At 47.2% G+C, this 12,519-nt stretch overlaps 1 protein-coding gene across 1 annotated transcript in view; it reads right to left on the bottom strand.

Annotated features, from left to right (window-relative positions):
• Positions 1–12,519, bottom strand: part of LOC126198570 (acetylcholine receptor subunit alpha-L1) — a 580,573-nt gene that overhangs the window by 527,778 nt on the left and 40,276 nt on the right. The gene's annotated exons all lie outside the window — the stretch shown is intronic.

Here is a 12,519-nt window from a genome sequence, read left to right as displayed (position 1 = left end):
TCACAGCATGCACAGAACAGTAGAGAGACAAAGCAGACGTTGAGTGACGTCAGGGGACCGTCTGACATACTACACCTCATCCCGTCTTCCCTACAGCATACCAGGATAAGCAACTCTGAGACATTTCTCTTTCTCTTAGAAAACGCGTACGCGAAAGACATGTGAATTGAAACCGCCGTGTAACGGAAACGGTACGCTTCCGGGCATGGTTCCCATTCAGATTGTTACGTACTCACTCCCCTCTGCAAGTGCTAGACATCTGCAACGGGAATTTCCGAAAACCCTGTACAATAGCACAAATTTACAATACAGTTTGTATTTCAATTCTTAAATATGCAGGTTGCAGCTTGTATATGAAGCTATAAGCCGTGAATCCAGTAGTGTGATTAGTCAAAACCGAGTTTCACCAGCTGTCAGCCATAATTTAATCCTCCATATACACTATCTGATGAAATATATGAAGATGGTATCTGTTCTTTCGGACATGTCCGAATGTCGGTAAGATAGTCTGCCGCGAGTAATGAGTGTAATTGGCAGGGGCACTACGAAAGTTGGGAATGTGGATCTCACGGGGAGCGTGCAATGGATAAATCCCTGCAGTCGCACTATACTCTGTGCCCTTGGTGGTTCAGATGGATAGAGTGTCTGCCATGTAATCAGGAGATCCCGGGTTCGAGACCCGGTTGGTGCTCACATTTTCAGCCGTCCCGGTGTAGGGTCTTGATTTAATTATCACTTCTTCTGATGAAAACTGAGCATTAGATGTCTATAGACACGGACCCAGCAGTATAAGAGGAGCTGGGGGAGGATTGTGTTGTCAGTACAGACGCATTAACAACAGACTGAGTGGATCAGGAGACCTCATTGACTTCTAATGTGGAGGTAACCTGAGTAACAGATTCATCAACGAAATTTCAACCCTTCCAAAGCTGCTCATGCCGACTGTTGGTGATGTCACTGTGAAGTAGAAACGCGAAGTAACAACGGCAACTAAACGAAATATCAGGCAGAATACACCTACCGAGTGACAGAGATCGTCTAATATCGCGGAGGGCTGTTCAAGAACGTCCGATGGAATCGGCGGAAGGAATCACTTGTGAGTTCCTAAGTGCTAGGAAAAGTCCAGCTAGAGCGATGACTGTGCTTCGGAGTTAAGCCGAATGGGGTGCAATGGTAAGAGCAGCTCTGTATAGGCGACGCATTTCTGCAGCCATTGCGAAGCTAAGCTTGTACTGGTGTAAAGAGCTACGCCAGTGGAGAGTGGATGAAAAACAAATGTGTGTGAATTCCTAAGGGACCAAACTGCTAAGGTCATCGGTCCCTACTCTTATATACCTTTTAAACTAACCTATGCTAAGAACAACAGACACACCCAGGACTCGAACCTCCTGCGGGAGGGGCCGTGCAGTCCGTGACATGACACCTCAAACCGTACGGGCAATCCGCGCGGCAGAGTGAATGCCCTCTGGCAGTCCGATGGAAGCGTTTGGGTTTCACGAGTGCTGCGAGAACTCTACCTTCTATCATGTGTGGTGCCAACGGAGGGCGTTGTGTTACGGTGTGGGGGCGTTTTTCGTCATTGGCAAGTGCTTTCCTGATAGCGCTTGAGAAACCGCTAAATGCTGAAGGAGATACACATATTCTACAGCATTCTATACAGCGTATAGTACAGGAACAGTTCGGAGACGATGACTGAATCAGCACTACAATGCAACCTTTCATAATGTTTGGATACGGTAATTAACTTTTACGCAAATTTTTATTTTTCCAACTCACTGTTACCTATAGTTACGAATCATTGTTGTATAACACATTCTCCGACTTCTTGCCGCGTCAGTTCAGGTATAACAACAACACCTGTCGGCCTCTGAGGGTTTCAATTAATTATCATATATTCTAGAGAAGCTTCACGGTCATCAATGGTATCTGTTCTTTCGAGAGCAGTCACTATCTTCATATAAAAGGCTACCCAGCCATAGACCTTCGTCTGTGCGAATGCGCACAGGTTGCCCGAACTCTTACAGGAATCTGCACCTTAGTGTGCGCGAGTAATGGGTGGATGGGCACATTACGTATGTAGGTACATTACGTATATAGATTGTGGACAGTTGGGAATGTAGGTCTCACGGGAAGCGTGCAAGGGATAAGTCATGCAGCCGCGCTATTCATCTGTGTCCTCGGTGGCTCAGATGGATCAGTGCGAGTCCGTGTCTTGATTGTGCCATGGCGCACTCGTACCGCAAGTCACAATTAAGATCACATTTCAAGCGGACTACGCAAGACCTCGATCACTTGACACTGAACGTTTCATCCGGAAAGAACTTCATATTGCACCCCAAGACATCATTGGGATCCATTTTTCTATAACACAAAGTGTCGTATACATAAAACTGATCAATGAAGAGGCGTGCACTGATGTTGTGTGCCGACACACGCATGGACTTAAATTTAAGCAACCTGATGGCCACATAGGAACGGTAACGATTCATCATGCTGGATCAGGCCTTCGCCGTCTGAGGGTCTTCGAGCTGCCATTCAAAGTCCCGGCAGATGTTGTAATGACATCTTTCAAACCGCACGGCAACGTGGCTGAAAATTGGCAAACGTTTGAGAGCGACAAATTAAGATTGCACTGACGAAGCATGTGCCATCCTATTTAATAATTGGCTGTGGTCAGGAAGGACATGTCCGATCGGCGTGTACTCAGACATCGGTTGGTGAAGTTCCATCCACGGCAACACCTAGTTCACTCCCAATTACGTATGCAGCGGCTGCAACCGCAACAGCTGTTCCTCCCAAGGATCGAAACACCATATTGCAGTCAACGGTCGTTGACAGTGTGGCGGACAACATATCCCCCTCCACGACGTTATCGGCAGACTTGCCTCAAGGCGGTGATCAGTTGTGCCACCGAGACGAACCTAAAGAGAAGACGGAAGTAGAAACAGAAATTGTCCCGACATCTGCCTTCCTACCAACGGAAACGGTATCAGACGATTGCCGCCCGCACTCTGACACAGAACAACGTCCGAAAACAACGGTCCCCTCGCAAACGCAGGAAACGGCGCCATACGCCATCCGATGATTGCGTGCTTCGGATGTTGGACGACACTCAGGACTTTACCACCACAGCTCACCTTTCCCGTCACGATGCTACGGCGAATACAGTTTCTGAGCCCCGAACTGACACCACCACTTCTGCTACTGAACATAAGCGCGAGCGCTCTACTGACAGCACTAATCAACAGTTACCAATTGCTGCATCTGATTCTTGGGCGGATGATGTCGAGGATGAGCCACAGCACAAGGAGGATGCCGCGGGCAGTGATGCTCCCTCGGCTGTACCCAGCACCGACCAACCACAGTGACTACGGCTGTATCGTCAGCCTGTGTGGGGCCGACCCTGCCGCCCACACCTGGCCTCCTACACAACCCAGTTGCCAACCTGGCTGACCAAACATACCGTCTAGCAACGATTAACATCAACAACATATGTGCCCGACATAACCTAACGATGCTACAGGATCTGATCAAAGCAGCAGGCATCGACATTGCGCTCCTTCAAGAGGTGTATGTCGCAGACTTCAAGGAACCCCATGGCTACAAGACTTGGGTCTCACATGCGTCGGCCAATGACGTGTGGTGATCCTCCTCCGCGAAGGTATACCCGCAGAAAATGTCAGGTATCTGACAGCAGAGGCATGGCTCTTACTATCCAAGAAGTCAAACTTATTAACATCCATGCGCCTTCAGTATCTGGTCGGCGTCGCGAACGATCCACCTTTTTCGCTCATACAATCACGCCATCATGGCGCCTTGATATTCGGAGGGTACTTCAACTGTAGCCATGCACCTACGGATCAGTTACCACAGTACTTGCGACAATTATAAATAATCTTCAATTGGTGGACTCGTGGGAACATGTTTGTGGCGATCGGCCCGGATTTACTCACTACACCAGCCATTTCTCCAGCAGCATCGACCGGATTTACATCTTGCGCTCCATAGCTATGGAGACGAGAGCTGCGGAAGTTTGGCCCACAGCGTTTTCTGACCACGAGGCCTACATCTGTGTCATTACCCTCGGCCGCCAGAAGGTATGGCACAGTTGTGGTCCTTGGAAGTTGAACGTCGCCCACCTAGCCTCTCAGGAATGCCCCCACCTTATAGAGAACACGTGGGATCCTTGTAGCCGCCGGCGTGGCTCCTACCGGTCTGCACTGTCGTGGTTGTTACTCTGCGCCAAACCAGCCCTCCGGAAGACCTTGATAGGCTACGGATGAGATGTAGCAGCATGGAAGAGATATACCATGGACTTTTACTACAGCATCTTAAGGGACACATTGCCGTACTCACCTGCAAGGCAGGTGACGGTGAACCGTGCCAAGGCACAGATCATCAGATTAACACGTTGCCACCTTCAGGTTGCGATCGTCAGAGCGCGCACTCAAGACAGAGTGGCCCAGGAGGAACCGTCCACGTACCACGTCATTGCAGAACGACGGCGCCGACGCAGAACACTGATCCAAGCTATCACGGCGGAAGACGGACGACGCCTTGATACCCAGCGCGATATAGGAAACGCCCTTCATGCTCACTACACTAGGCTGTACTCGAAATACCGACATCCCCCAGAGGTGATCGCCGATGTCTCTCAACTCACTTATGGCACGATATCTCCGATAGCGGCGGCGGATCTGACTGCAGATGTAACGGAAGAGGAAATCATTGAAGCAATACAGGTGGGGGCTGCTCATAAGTCACCGGGACCTGATGGCCTCCCTCTGGAATTTTACCGGACATATAAACAATTGCTGGCACCAGCATGGACTGATCTTATGTCTCCCACGACGCAGATCCCTGGGGGGTTCCTAGGACTGATTGTGCCCATACACAAACCACTCAACAGTTACTTGAAGATTTTCACCCGGCCTCTGGCGGCACGCCTAAAGCGATCGGTACAATGTGTTGTGTCGCAGGACCAGGCATCGTTAGGTGGTGACCATAATATTCGCACAGTACTGTGCCGATATCGAGATCGTGGTAGCCATAGCTCGCCAACTACGAGGAGTTTTGGCCTCATTCGACTTGATCCAGGCCTTTGACATAGTCGACCACACATTTTTGATGGAGCTACTGCGACACATGGGGTATCCGGACATCACAGTTAAGGAATTGATGTGTCTCCTACGCGGCGCGACGTCCAAGGTGTTATATAACGGCCGTCTCACGCCACCGATACAGATCCAGCGATCGGTGCGACAAGGCTGCCCTCTTTTGGCGATATTGTACGCCCTCGTCTTGGAACCACTCCTCTGCGGCCTCCGACAACGCCTTGGTGGACACACTTTTTACTGCAGTGCCTATGCAGATGATGTGGTACTCCTTCTTCGCAGTAATGACTTTGTTCGTGCAGCACTGGCGTGGGTGGCGACCTACGGTGCGGCATCGGGGAGCAATCTCGATCTCCACAAATCGTACGCCCTGTCTATAGGCAGAGCGCGAGAGCGTCGCACCGCTACGAATCAGTGAGACAATCCGCTGTCTTGGCATTGAATTTACATCTGACATGAAGCGTTCAACAGCACTTAACTACAGGCGTTTATTGAATCAGATGAGAGCAGGAATAAGTGAGCACCGTCTTAGACATCTAGACCTCCTGCAACGGACGCGATATGCTAACGTCTATTTGGCGTCACGTATCCCCATTTTGCACAGATACTCCCGATACCACCTACTCTGGCTCACCGCATGTTGGCGGTTTTGGGACCTTTTGTTAATACGGGCATGTTATTTAATATTTGTTACGAGTCCCTAGCCCTTCCGAGGAGCAGAGGGGATTTAGGCCTTTGTCATGTTCAGAACAGAGCCCTGTTCGTCAGCTGTCACCTGCAACTGTGGCGACGAAGCCAGACGTGCCTCACAAGTCTCTTCTACGTAATTATATGTTAACCGGGGACCTAGAAACAACGGAGCCGCAGCCGCAGTGGTCCACAACCCCACGACGACTGCCGCAGTCCACTTCACCCCTCCGCCGCTCCACACCGAGCCCAGGCTTGTTACAAGTCTCTTACTGGAGGCCTTACGACCAACCTCACTCGCACCCCCTGTGATGATATCGGACATCTCAGCATCTTTCTTCTGCATCAGCCAATTCTTCCTTGAATTAAGCTACATCCGTACCGCACTACTACCCACACGCTTGATGATGACGAGGGCGATATATGCTGCCATGCAAATGAAAAGGACGCCGAATGTGATTGAAAGCAAACACTCCACTACAAAGTGGCGCGCTGTGTGGCAGGCAGTGAATGCCACCACCCTTGATACTAACGTGCAATCTGCATGGTACGTAACTGTTAATGGGAAACAGTTGTGCCAGTCCCGCCTACATCACATCCACCTCGCCGATTCACCCTTGTGCGCCACATGCCAAGTGATTGACACGGATGAACATCGTTTCGAATGTGGGTCGGCAAAGGAAGTTTGGTATTTGGTGCGTCAGATATTGGCTTTTCTCACACGACGACTCCCGACAGGATAACTACCCGATCACTTGTTTTCCCCGATGAGATTTATTTCCGAAGAGCAAAAACGAACTCTGTGACGCGGATTAGCGGCCACGCTGTTCACTACCTATTCGGTAAAGGCGAAAAGGCAGTACCCGATTTTTGGTATTACCTCAACAAACGACATTGTGCCATCGTCAAGAACTCTAAATATAGGCAATATTTTTCTAATTTTCTTTGGAGCGCATTCCATAATCCGCCTCGCAGCTGGATTATCGATGACATGAGAAGATAACCATAGCACCTCCTTCCAGTTCCTTTTTTTATGAGATTGAACCCAGGAACGAGACGACAGAAAAATTACCTTATCCTCGCCAATTTGCTTCTCTGATTCCCCCAGATGCTATGCGATGGGTGCGTATCGCATCGGAATATGCTTCATTAACAGAGCATCATTAATACTGAGCGACCACCCTGAGTAATTAGCTGTGCACCGAGTGGGGTTCCATGGTGTCCACCCAGCAGATCCGTATACGTCGATTGACCAAAATGGGGTACACGGAAAACAAAACCAAAATTGAGGGGCTTGATGAGACACAAGCATCGGTGTTGTAATCGATGTAAGGTGGTTCCGCAATTGTATAGGGTGATAGACCAGTCCAAGAAAAAGGAAACTGTTACTAAATAATTGGATTAGCTCATGATCAGATCGTTGTCTGGGGCTAAGTGTTGTTCCACGTCTCAGGAAACACACCAGTTGTCCTGAGAAAGAAAAGTTTTGCCATGAACGAAGGGGAGAGTCTTCTTCCCGGAAAGCAGATACAGGCTGATAATTATTGAACTACATGACGAAAACAACATAAATTAGTAACAAACTACAGCGTGCACGTACTTTATTCAATATGAAAATGTTACTGCAGATATTCGGTTACGACATGTTCGATATGCCTGCCATCAGTGGCAACGATGTGACGCAGACGAATAGCAAATTCCGCATGACCCGCTGAAGTGTCAAAACATCGATACTGTCGATGACCTCCTCAGTTGCTGTTTTGAGCTCAGCAATGGTTTTGGGGCAATTGCTGTACACCTTGTCTTTAATACAGCTTCACAAAAGGAAGAATATGGCGGCCAATCGAGGCCCATACCTGTGCCATCTGGGTACGACAGAGCCAGAATGCGGTCCCCAAAATGCTCCTCCAGGACATCAAACACTCTCCTGCATCGATGGGGTTGAACTCCATCTTGCATGAACCACATCCTGTCGAAATCAGGAACACTTTCGATAATGGCGATGGAGTGAGATTCCAAAGCCTTCACGTTCTACCTATCGCTTGAGCCTTGTCCCGGAGTTACGCAGGGTCAGCCATCGTTAATCGGATTTGGCATGTTAATGTTTAAGGGATGGCCAGATGCCCTTCCTGCCGCCACCCCGTACCCCCCGGGACGGAATTAGTGCACTCCAACTCTCTGTGTCGAGTGTAATCCATGGAATAGTGCGAATGTGTTCAGTTGCCAGCGAGCCGTGTAACTAAGGCGGAACATGGGGACCAGACCCGTATTCTCCTAGCGGGATGTGGAAAACCGCCTAAAAACCTAATCCAGGCGGGCTGGCATATCGGCCCTCGTCGTTAATCCGCCGGGCGGATTCAATCCGGGGCCGGCGCGCGGACCCGAGTCCAGGAAGCAGGGCGTTAGCGCTATCGGCTACCCTGGCGGGTACTCCAAAGTCTTCGCGTACCGTTTGGTAATCACTGTGCCATCAAGGATTATCGACCGATTATTCCGTGACTGGACGTTGCACACCAAATAATCACCTGCTGAGGGTGAAGAGACTTCTCGATCGCGAAGTACGGATTCTCAGTCCCCCAAAATGCGCAAATTTTGCTTATTGACGAATCCATCCAAATAAAAATGGGCTTCGTCGTTAAACCAAACCATATATGCACATACTAATTCCCATCATTCCCCGCTGTCAACTGTGCAGTTTGAACATCCTAAAACAAACCGTTCAGAAGTTAAATTTATTTCATATAGTTCAATAATTGTGACCCTGTATTACAAATGGTTCAAATGGCTCTGAGCACTATAGGACTCAACTTCTGAGGTCATTAGTCCCCTAGAACTTAGAGCTAGTTAAACCTAACTAACCTAAGGACATCACAAACATCCATTCCCGAGGCAGGATTCGAACCTGCGACCGTAGCGGTCTTGCGGTTCCAGACTGCAGCGTCTTTAATCGCACGGCCACTTCGGCCGGCGACCCTGTATTGCAGTATCTACTATTTACAGTGCGTTCTTTTGGTGACTCTTTTTGGTGTATTGTTTTATGGAGCTAATTATTGTACGAGACTCTGAATCACTGCTACCAAATAACAAAGCTCTTTCTGAAAGTCCATCATTTCCCTGCATGTCTTTGATGGCGTTGACGAACTGTAGGGCCACTAAATTACGAATGTTTCGCTCGGAGCTATTACTGTCACCCCCACCCCTCTCCCTCTCTCCCCCTCCCCCTCCTAGGATCGTCAGGTTGCTGTTGTGGGGGAGCAGCATATGTATAGTGTCTATGACTGCGATGGAGCCGCGCGGGATTAAAAAAATGGCTCTGAGCACTATGGGACTTAACATCTGAGGTCATCAGTCCCCTAGAACTTAGAACTACTTAAACCTAACTAACCTAGGACAACACACACATCCATGCCCGAGGCAGTATTCGAACCCGCGACCGTAGCGGTGCCATTTCAGCGGATTTTGCACACTCAGTATTATCTTTCTTCGACTTCGGCTTACTTCCGAACCGTCTACCATACATATAACAAAGTAGCTGCGAATCAATTCAAATTACCTTAAATTGGTGAATTTCACTTGCAAGAGAGAGTTGTGATCTCCGTAAGGCCAAATGTCGTACGCGATGCAGATTCCAGTGGAGAAACACAGGTGTGAACTTATATAATGTTGTGTGACTGGGAAGTTTGAAGTCAACGGTAACCGTTCACAGTGTGAAAACTGTTATGAGGGATCAACTTAACAACTTAGGGAAAAAACCTATTCGTCACCTTATTACCAAAACATCGGTGTTTGTTTTTTTTTAACAAGAAAAAGAGTTTGGCTGATGAACATCCCATTTACCAGCGTACAACACACAAATTTGATCTTCTCCTTCACCAACATTGCCAGTCTCAAAAAAAAAAAAAAAGTAACATTAACTTGTTTTCATCTGATAGTTACAATAATGTCCCTATCTACTTTTCACTGAGTTGAAGTCCCTTTTGCAGTCCTATCAACAGGAACAGGATCTCATAATTGTCGTACTCTTTACTAAAGTGGTATTTGACCGAACACACAAATAGCATGCCTGCTTGTGAAACGCGATATTGTGGCTCCGATTACGTCGCTTGGCGTTTTAGACGTAACTCTATACAAAATTAAACTGAACACATTTGAGATTGTAGCTTAAGCAAAAGCGGAACGACAGCACCATTTACATACAAGTGACCATTGTAACGTTCAACAAACTCACTCGTTTTCTTTAACGCGTCGCAAGGAGAGCATGGCGTCGAAATGACGCTTAGGAGTAGTCACTAGATATCACTTGTATCCCGGACTGTGCATTTATACACAACGTATTTATTATAAGTGGACTGAGAGCCCTCCTTCCAAGTAGTTCGGACCATTTAGTCAGCTCTGCTGTAATTCCTCTCGAAGATTCTTTGACACTGATTGGTAATACGTTTCAGGTGGACATCACTGCTTTATTTTGGCTCGCTATTTCTCCGCCTATTTTATGTCCGACCAAGATTATTTTGTGCAGACTGACGGCGTCGTCATGGGTAGACTTGTTTCTCCCCTGGCGGCCAATCTTTTTAAGGAAAATTTAGAGGAGAAAGCACTTGGATCAATGGTCCCTAAACAAACGTATTTTGAAGATATGAGAATGATACTTTCAAAGTTGCCCTCCTGGGGAAGACAAATTAATGGAGCTTTTCCATCACTTCAGCTCCGTTCATAAGAACGTTCGGTTCAATGGAATGAGAGAAAGATCATTGTCTGCCTTTGTTCTATGTTTGGTTAGAAGAAAAAATGATGGGTCTCTGGAGCACTGATATTTACGGTCAACAAGTTGTCAACAGCCGACGTAAATATGAGCGCGTTTAAAACGCTCGTACACAGAATTCACACGTTCTGAGATGTAGATAGTTCGCCTAAAGCGCTTGCCCCCCTAAAGACAGTGGTCAGGATAAATGGACATTCTACCCACCAGACTAAAAGGGTACTGTCAGCTAAAACGAAGGAACAAATAAGCAGGTAAAGGGAAGAGTATGCCGGCCAAATCTCTAGCTTTTCTTCGCTTCGTTCGAAATATTTCGCATGAAATAGCAAGAATCCTCCGGAATTTGCAGGTGAAAGTGGTTTTTCGCCCACAATCGAAGACCACAGACCTGCTGGGGTCAGTGAACGACAGATCGCTATCGCAGGGTGGCTGGAATTTACAAAATACCTATCCAGTGTGATGTCACTTGTATAAGCCACACCATGGTCAGCGTGCAAGATCGCTGCAACGAACGTGAACCCTACACGTGCCTTTAGCAACAAAGAAAGTCTACTTTTGCTGGACATTGCATCTCCACAGTACATTGAATGCTGTATGTCAAAACAGTATTTCTGGCTGCAGTCATATCATTTTGGCACCGCATTGTTAAAGATACGACGGTTATAACCAAGGCGCGAAAACAGGGGCTGCAGTCGGGAAGTGTCGTCCTTCTGCCAACATGGCTTTGGCGCATGAGCGGAATACTCAGCAGCACGCTATATACTGCGGGACGGAGAACGTCTTCGTCAGACTTCGATGGCTCACCCGAGGATGAGTGACAGCGGCCCAGGCCAAATATCATGAAGTATATTAACGACGACCACCTGCAAGTCCGAAATGTCTTAAAAGAATTTATGTTCTCTACTTGTCCTAGATGTTTATCATCGAAGTTTCAATTACGTTCAAGGATACGTTTCATAAAAATATCGTCAGAAAACAATTCATCAAATTCATTTCATATTGGATACCAATAAATCTGCTTATTTCAGAATTGCGTTTCTTGCGATTGCCGAAAAGTGTTTTATATCCTTTGTATTTCAGGCTCCATCAGTTATTTTGTTGCCCAAATAACAAAACGCATCCACTACTTTCAGCGTCTGATCTCTTCATTACCTCTACAACAACTCATTAATTTTATTACATTAGATTAGCCTTGTTTTACTTCTGTTGATATTGAAGTCATTATCCATTCAGTCCAACAGCTTCAAAGTGCTTTCATGTCTCTGACAGAACTACAATTGCGTCGGAAAACCTCAAAATGTTTGTCGATACAATAATTTAGCAACAGCTGTATGTATTGTAGAAATTTATTTTATGAACTTCTTATGCACTACCAGTTTCGGCATTACATTGATGCCATCTTCAGGCTCCACTCGTCATACTCGTAAAATCGCTATACACGGAAGGAGCCATATAACTGGATCCGTGAATCAAATCGTCCTGCAACAGCACTTGGTGGCCAGGCAACACAGTTATATGGCTCCTTCCGTGTATAGCGATTTTACGACTATGAAGTGTGGGGTCTGAAGATGGCATCAATGTAATACAGAAACTGGTAGGTCATAAGAAGTCCATAAAATAAATTTCTACAATACATACGGCTGTTGGTAAATTATTGCATCAAGAAATACTTGCCAGTCGTTGTCCCATGGTCCATAATAGATCGACGAATATCAAAATGTTTGTGTCTCCTTCATGAATTTTAATGTCCTTTCCCAACTGCTCCCTGTCTCCCCATAACATTTGCTCTCTCTACGGATTGTATAACATCGGGGATAAGCTACAACACTTTCTCCGTCCTTCTCCACCACTGATTCTCTTGCATCTCCTTCGGCTATTAGAACTCCCGTCTACCCTCTGTGCAAGTTCTAAATCCTGTATTATATTTCGGCTACGTTCAGAATTTCAAGAAGTGTACTC

The sequence above is a fragment of the Schistocerca nitens genome, chromosome 8 (assembly GCF_023898315.1).
Source record: "Schistocerca nitens isolate TAMUIC-IGC-003100 chromosome 8, iqSchNite1.1, whole genome shotgun sequence".
NCBI classification, from domain to species: Eukaryota; Metazoa; Arthropoda; class Insecta; order Orthoptera; family Acrididae; genus Schistocerca; species Schistocerca nitens.
The sequence above is the reverse complement of the archived record's forward strand: the minus strand, read 5'-3'. Positions and strand labels throughout refer to the sequence as shown.